Raw genomic sequence first — 8,179 nt, forward strand, 5'->3', positions numbered from 1 at the left:
AGATTAGATAGGGAACACTGAAGACACCAATTTACACTTACCACCATCATCAGATTCTTGTTGTGCAGACAAAAGAAGCTCATCCACGTGCAAACTTCCAGGAAGATTTTTGCAATCTGCAATGATCCTCGGTTTGAAGAACGTTGGCCATTTCGCAAGATATTTACCAGAGACTTCCTTGCCAAAGAGCATAGTGAAGTCTTGTTCAATCTTAAACACAAAACATGACAGGGAAAACTACATTAGTGAGCAAAATGAACTACCACAAAGCTTTTAAAAAGTCGTTATTTCTTACCAAGCCTGATGTGTCCAGGAATCTTGGAAAAAGGTCTAGGACAGTGGAGGCTGTGGCTCGGTCTTGAACAACCTTTTGTCTTTGCTGAAATGTTGCCTTCATTTTGTCTTGGACCAGGGTTATGTCACTTGAGTGCCTCATCACCGACATAGCTTCATTGCATTCATCACCTGATAACGGCCTCACAGGTGAATGCATGCTGTGATGAGTCTTAGGTCCGACTTGAAAAGAGACCTTGGATTTCTCGATTTCTTGAGCCGAGTTGCGCTGCACAGTTTTCAGCCTCCATGCCAGGTAACCAGAACCACTCTGGTGATCATAGAAATGCTCCTGCTGATTTAATTAAAAGTTAATCCATCACCTGGTTAAGATCAAGGAATTATCCTAAACATGACCTGTGTCATGTGTGTTAGATTTAATGCATGTAAGAGCTGTGGCATGGTTATGGGTTAAATAATTCAACTGTTACTTAAACACTCGGCCCCCTCCTCTTCATCATCTACATCCTTCCCCTTGGTCAGATTCTCCGCCAATACAACCTGGACTTTCACTGTTACGCTGATGACACACAGATTTACCTCAGCACCAAATCCCCCAACAACCCCCCCCCTCAAAGAACTCCACTGGCTCCCCGTTTCACACCGCATCCACTACAAACTCCTGGTCCCCACTTTCAAAGCCCTCCACCCCGGTCCCTCAGATCCACCTCAGCCGGTTTGCTTTCCATCCCCAAGGCCAAACTCCGGAGCTTCGGGGACAGAGCCTTCTCTGTGGCAGCCCCGAAGCTCTGGAACTCCCTACCCCAAGACCTCCGTGAGTCTGAGTCCCTCACCCTGTTCCAGTCCCGACTCAAAACCCGACTCAAAACCCACCTCTTCAACTCTGTATCTATAAGCCTCATCCAGTTGCATAGCGACACTTATTGTGTAGTTGTCTTTTAATAAGCAGGTAGTCTATCATTAGCTAGAACTAGCTGGATCTGATCGATATGGACATAAACGCGAGTGAAGTCTAATCTGACGGGAGAGAGATCAGCTGCTGCTGACGAGTCGAGACTCGACACGCAGCTCTGCATGATCGCATGCAGCGGTGAGCGGAACAAAAGTAACACACACTTCAGGTTAGAATATCACACGTAGCTATTTTAATTACCTCTCAAACTACCTAAACTAGTTATACTGTAGATATGTTTAGTTTTACTGTCGGGTCACTCATTACTGATCCGCGAGCTGCATGATACTGGCATAATAGATTGCCCGATCGGGCAACCAGCAGGTGAGGCTTCATTGCCCGAGCTAAATGCTAGATGGCCCCGGGCCATCGGGCAGTCCTTAATGTCGAGCCCTGAGTGCAATCCAGTGAGCCAGGGAGTTGGTTATTTTCTCAGACGTGGACTTACTTATCCTGGCCCTGAAACCAGTCGTCTGGTTGAGTGTGGGTTGGGTCAGGGTGTGGTTCCTTGCACTCGGAGTCGGGCTAACGTCCACGCTAGCTGCTACATGCTTTGCATTTAGGTGATACTTTAGGCTTGATGTGCTGCGGTGATATGCACATTCTTTTTTGCATAATTTGCACACAACCGTGCTCTTGTCGACGCTTCCATCCGTCCGTTTTTTATTACAAAATGTCCCATCCACGGGGCCGACCATAGCGGTCTCATCATCTTGTTCGTTCATGTTTGACTATTGTTCACCGTGGTTTGTTGTTGTTTGAAGTCCCATGCTGAAGTCATGAACGTTAGTTGGTGCTCCAGTATAATCGGTACGCTTGAAACTCATCCAGTGAGAAACGTTCCGCTGTGCAAAAATAAGTGCGATTAAAATGCGTTAATTTTTGTGGAATTAATTAATCGTAATTAACGCGTTAAAGTCCCGGCCCTAGTTAAAACACACCAGATAACTTACATCTCTTGCACTGCTGCTGTCAGAGGGTCCTTCAATCAGCTGTCTTTTCCAAGCTTTGGTAGATTCTAGTCTTATTGTTGAGTCCGAGCTTGATGATGACCCATCAGATAAGAATGATCCCTCTGAAGAAGACTTCAACATCACACACACACACACACACACACACACACACACACACACACACACACACACACACACACACACACACACACACACACACACACACACACACACACACACACACACACACACACACACACACACACACACACACACACACACACACACACACACACACACACACACACACACACACACACACACACACACACACACACACACACACACACACACACACACACACACACACACACGTTATTCAAATTATAACGTTTATTATAACATTTTATTACCATTGCATTCTTCAGTGAAGGCCTTGAAAGACACCCGAGATGAATTCAAAAGCTCATCAAAGATGTCAGAATCCACTTCCACTCCTGTAGAATCCTTTAGCATCAAGGAAGTCAAACCTGGCAAATTGAATTTTGCCAGCACTGAAACAAAGGATAATTTGGACCATATCATAACTCACAAAATAAACATACAACACTGAAACTCTTGAAAGCAACCATGATGCAAGACACTTTAATTACCTCCTTGTAAGAACTCAGAGTAAATGTAGACATCCTCTACTTTTGGTACCCTGACCCATTTGCTCACACTCTTGTATTCGACAGGAACCAGCATGTCACCACCTTCAAAGGGAAAATGACTTATATTATCATACATATACACAGATACATATACACACAAACATATATGTATATAAATACAGACACACATATATAATACATACTGTATGTACAACCCATACTATGAAGCATACAACTTATAAAAACAGCCTGCCCATTTGTTATAGTTAGCTAAGATAATATAACTGGTTATTTAGCTACAATTATCTAAAATACACTTGGTTATAAAGTTGATTGTACTATATCAGCATGTTTAAGCTAGGAACTAGAAGAGGACCGCTGGGCTTACGTCAGGGAATGCATGACTGCTGGGATTTTTGTGCGAATCTGCTTAATTACGGGACGGCGGGGAAATAGGTGAACATGTGACAAAGCAGCGTTATAAAGGTAATAGCTTAGATAAATAAAGCTTACAATAGTCCACAATCGTTTCCCTCCCCCCGTCACATACATAGGAGAGCGCCGCAGTGTTCACTCGCATTCGTTCTCTGCTTCAGTAGGAGGTTGCTGTTGGGTGGTTGCTAATTGCAAGCTAATAATGCTAGTAGTAAAGCGACCGTCGACTCCACGAGGACACACAGTGATAGCGGTTTATAACTCTAGCTTCCAACATGGCGGAAACACCCCATAATGAAACGCGGCTAACATCGGTCCGCAAGCCCCGGGACGGTGGGATAAATAGGTGAACATGTGACAAAGCAGCGTTATAAAGTTAATAGCTTAGAGAAATAAAGCTTACAATAGTCCACATTCGTTTCCCTCCCACCGTCTCACACACACAGGGGAGCTCCGTGGTTGCTAATTGAAAGCTAATAATGCTAGTAGTAAAGCGACCGTCGACTCCACGTGGACACACGGTGATAGCGGTTTATAACTCTAGCTTCCAACATGGCGGAAACACCCCACAATGCAACGCGGCTAACATCGGTCCGCCAGCCCCCGGACGGCGGGGGGAATAGGTGAACATGTGACAAAGCAGCGTTATAAAGTTAATAGCTTAGAGAAATAAAGCTTACAATAGTCCACATTCGTGTCCCTCCCCCCGTCTCACACACACAGGGGAGCGCCGTGGTTGCTAATTGCAAGCTAATAATGCTACCGTGGATGTCGTCGACTCATACGCCATAATCCACAACCTTACATTATAACAAGATACCAGCTTCAAGATACTTTTCATTTAACTTCTCCTTTTCGCATATTGTAAAAACAACTCACCTCTGTCCCCTAATGCGTCTCCTGTTCGTGTCGAATGTAGGTCTACTCTCCTATAATTCGAGTTTACTCATCAGTATAGTTGCAATGGTGAAATTCGACATAAAAAAACTATTTCAAATTGGATTAAAAAGTTACAGATACAAAACATACATATTAAGTAAATAATTACAATTTACAGACATTATTCATGGTTACATCAACCGCAAAACATTAATTTTAATCGAGTGAAACTTACCGCTTTGGTTAGAGAAATGGCTGTCGAAGGTCTTGGATGAAGCTCCTTTGCCGGAAATTGAGGGGTTTGGTTGAGTCCTCACAACGACCAAAATTGACACCAACACTTTCAGGAAAAAACTCTCGGAGTGATAGCTTGACTAAACTAAGTGTTAAAATAACACTGAACCCTGCTGATTAACACTAACACTGAAAATATAACACTGGCACATTTGCTGTGTACCAATGCGTCTCCGCGATTGGTCGGATCCACCTGTCAATCACATTCACCTCAAACGTGTGAATAACGTCTAATCCATGGATGTATAATATAAACGTGTAACCATAGGCGGCGCGTGAGGCTCAGGTTTGGGAAGGCTAAATAGCTTTTTTTACCTGATGCGGCCCGCCTCCGGCGTCTATAGAAAAGAGATCAACTCAGTGAAAGCACCGCCTGCTGATCAGAGCTCAGTGTGCGGAGTTTAAATCTATCAAGTCATATTACAGGATAAAGGAAATACAGTTTAAACTGCCGTAGGCCTAAGCAGGGAAGACGGCGACGTGTCGCACTTATCATTCATATCACATCATCAATCAGATCATCGATAATTTAATATCATAATATATCATATATTTCCTTATCTGAGTCAGCTTCTCGAGCCGTATCTGGCCGTGCAACACTTTACATTGTCACATACTGTCATTGTCACATACTGTATGCAGAAGTATTATTTTAAGCAACACATTAGGTTGGCGAAACATTCAACTCAAATGTAATTAAAGTCAGATCCACTCGTGTCTAGATGGGGCAGTGATATCATAAAACTGTTGTACGCTTTCAAACACTTTATAGTAGTTTATTTATTTTTTAACCAGTTGTTCTGTATTCACCTTGCAGGTGCAACTATGTGGCTTGTATCCTGGATTATATGTTTAAATCATGGATGTTTAAAGTTCATATTTGTCTAATATTAGTTTACTTTTCATTAATGAAGTATGACGCTGCGCTGTCAGTGTCAGTACACTTGTCCCAGATACGGCTCTGACTTGTCCCTGTTTGTGATTGGTAAAATGTTGCTAACCCCGCCCCGTTCACCTGAACGCTTTCAGCTGGAGAGAGAAACCCTGGCTTGATTTACCAAATTGATAACCAGCGTCGTAGGACCGTTTAGCGAGATCTCTATTGTTAGGGTTAGTTAAGATAACTCAAAGATATCCAGGGTCTGTTGAACTGGCTTCGTAGTACAGGTGGCTGCATAGGAGCGCTAATGTCAAAGACACAAACATTATACATTATATATTTAAATGTTACCAGGATACAGTGACACAAATATTTGGGAAGGCTTAGCCTTCCCTAGCCTACAGTACCCGCCGCCCCTGCGTGTAACCTGCAGACGAAGGCATTGTCACAGTCACTCACTACTACCATGGATGTACCAGAAATCCGATCGGTTATGCACACGTGCGCAAATATCGATTCACGGCGTTGATATAAACGTGTCGAAGTTTTTCAAAAACTGTTTCATATCCCAAAAATAATATAATATCGAACTGAGGTCATTATAGAAAGTAACTGAGTAGCCGATATGTAATCAACTATTGTATCTAGCCTACTTTTTGATATTTGTAATTTTTGGGGTATTTTCATTGTATTGCTCATTATCACTTCCGCTACATTTAAGAGTCAACATCTTTTTACTCCCCCATATTTATTTTAATATAGGATTACCTTGCAGGCTGTATCAATTTCCTAAAAATGTTTTTCATTTGACACAATCATGAGAAATAGGGTCCATATTGAAGCCCTATCATCAGTCATTTGATGTCAATGATGTGGTTTGGAGTATTCTGCTGTTATACTAGATGTTGGTTGATTTTTCTGCAGACTATCCTGATGGCAGCAACTCCAGTGAATACCTGGTGCAGCCAACCACGTACCTCCCTGAGAACTTCACCTACGCCCAGAACCTGCCATGTCCAGAGCGATTACCTTCTATGAGTGAGTACAGACCTTTTACCTGACAGGAAACAGGAAAGGGTTGTCGCAGCTTCCTCCCTTTGTTTCCATTAAGCAAGTAGACGCTTTAAACAGACAGTTTTAATGGGTTATCTTTCATTCATTTGTTTTTACTTGTTTGACTTCCAATTGATATTTTGCAACCTGCATGTCGTCAAAAGAAAATGCTAAACTTTTCACATGTTCAACAAAGAAAATTGGCCTTTTGAAATAGTCAAACAAATCAAAACAAAAGAGGCAAAACTCCCATAAAATAATAAACAACTTAGATCGTCTTTCTTCCTTTACTTTGTGTAGGATAATATTACTAAACGGTATAAAACTGTTTCTCAACTGTGTCTTTCGCACAGATTGCCTATCTATGTGTCTCTTAAGAGGCTTGCACCGTGGGAAATGTAGTCTTTTATACTTCCATGACTACTGAGGTAACGATTCGGTGACAATATTTGACCTTTTTTACAAATTGAAAGACGGGCTCTAACATGTCGTTTCAGGAAAGCCATAATTTAAAATCTACTGCACTTCAAGCTTTGCTGCTTAATTGTTCTGTTGTAAAAATACAACACAAATATAAAATAAATTAAAACTGCGGTCACAGACGTGCACGCAGTTGTGGGCGGGCCTTCGCGTCCGAGCGTCTGTAGAGGAGGGTCGCTGGTCGTCCCGGCGTCAAGCAGATGCGCGCGTGTCCTCCGAAATGAGCCGTTCGTAATTTCTCAAACGTTCGTGTCCCGGACTGCATCTTCCCCATAATACTCGGGCATGCATGTGAGTGGTGGAGGAGGGGGTGGTGGAGATGCAGGGCCTTCAGCAGGGCCTTCAGCAAACTCCAACAATTCTGGTTGTTTTTGCTGCCAGTGAAGAAATGACGCTTCGTGATTGGTCAACGTCCGACAGCGCAATATGTCCCAACCGGTCCCTCCCAACACATCAGCCGTTAGCACACACTCAGAGCTCACAGCTCCTCATATCTGTTCAGAAACTGGACAAAAGTTAAATATGTACAAACCACAGATGGCGAATACAGTCGCTGCTTTATTTATGTCTGTATGACGTTGTTGTGAGTGTGGACGGAGCAGCTACAGGTTAGTTTAGCCTGATGGATCCGATTCCATTCTGAAAACACGCATTTTAAAAGCTTTTCGCCTGCCGTCTTGTCTGCAGACTTGTCAAAGCATTAATTCATGGTTTTTACTAACCGTTATCAGTATTAGTTACTTCGGCATCACTTTGAAACGTGTATTACAGATTGCCTATCTATGTGTCTCTTAAGAGGCTTGCACCGTGGGAAATGTAGTCTTTTATACTTCCATGACTACTGAGGTAACGATTCGGTGACAATATTTGACCTTTTTTACAAATTGAAAGACGGGCTCTAACATGTCGTTTCAGGAAAGCCATAATTTAAAATCTACTGCACTTCAAGCTTTGCTGCTTAATTGTTCTGTTGTAAAAATACAACACAAATATAAAATAAATTAAAACTGCGGTCACAGACGTGCACGCAGTTGTGGGCGGGCCTTCGCGTCCGAGCGCCTGTAGGGGAGGGTCGCTGGTCGTCCCGGCGTCAAGCAGATGCGCGCGTGTCCTCCGAAATGAGCCGTTCGTAATTTCTCAAACGTTCGTGTCCCGGACTGCATCTTCCCCATAATACTCGGGCATGCATGTGAGTGGTGGAGGAGGGGGTGGTGGAGATGCAGGGCCTTCAGCAGGGCCTTCAGCAAACTCCAACAATTCTGCAGCAAGCTGCTCCCTGACAGTCTTCTGGGTGTGTGGCTTTGTC

The 8,179-nt window shown here is 43.2% G+C and overlaps 1 long non-coding RNA gene across 2 annotated transcripts; it reads right to left on the minus strand.

Annotated features, from left to right (window-relative positions):
• Positions 1-2,585: 2,585 nt before the first annotated feature.
• Positions 2,586-4,464, minus strand: LOC117443901 (uncharacterized). 2 transcript variants are annotated; one of them, XR_004551723.2, is made up of 4 exons: positions 4,402-4,464; positions 4,167-4,216; positions 2,853-2,954; positions 2,586-2,753 (listed from the first exon to the last, which is right to left on the minus strand). It is a non-coding gene; the product is annotated as an uncharacterized lncRNA (long non-coding RNA). The 2 variants fall into 2 exon arrangements; XR_004551724.2 differs by lacking the exons at positions 4,167-4,216; positions 4,402-4,464 and adding an exon at positions 3,691-3,739.
• Between the last annotated feature and the right edge of the window lie 3,715 nt (positions 4,465-8,179).

The sequence above is a fragment of the Pseudochaenichthys georgianus genome, unplaced genomic scaffold, assembly GCF_902827115.2.
Source record: "Pseudochaenichthys georgianus unplaced genomic scaffold, fPseGeo1.2 scaffold_702_arrow_ctg1, whole genome shotgun sequence".
Classification (NCBI taxonomy): domain Eukaryota; kingdom Metazoa; phylum Chordata; class Actinopteri; order Perciformes; family Channichthyidae; genus Pseudochaenichthys; species Pseudochaenichthys georgianus.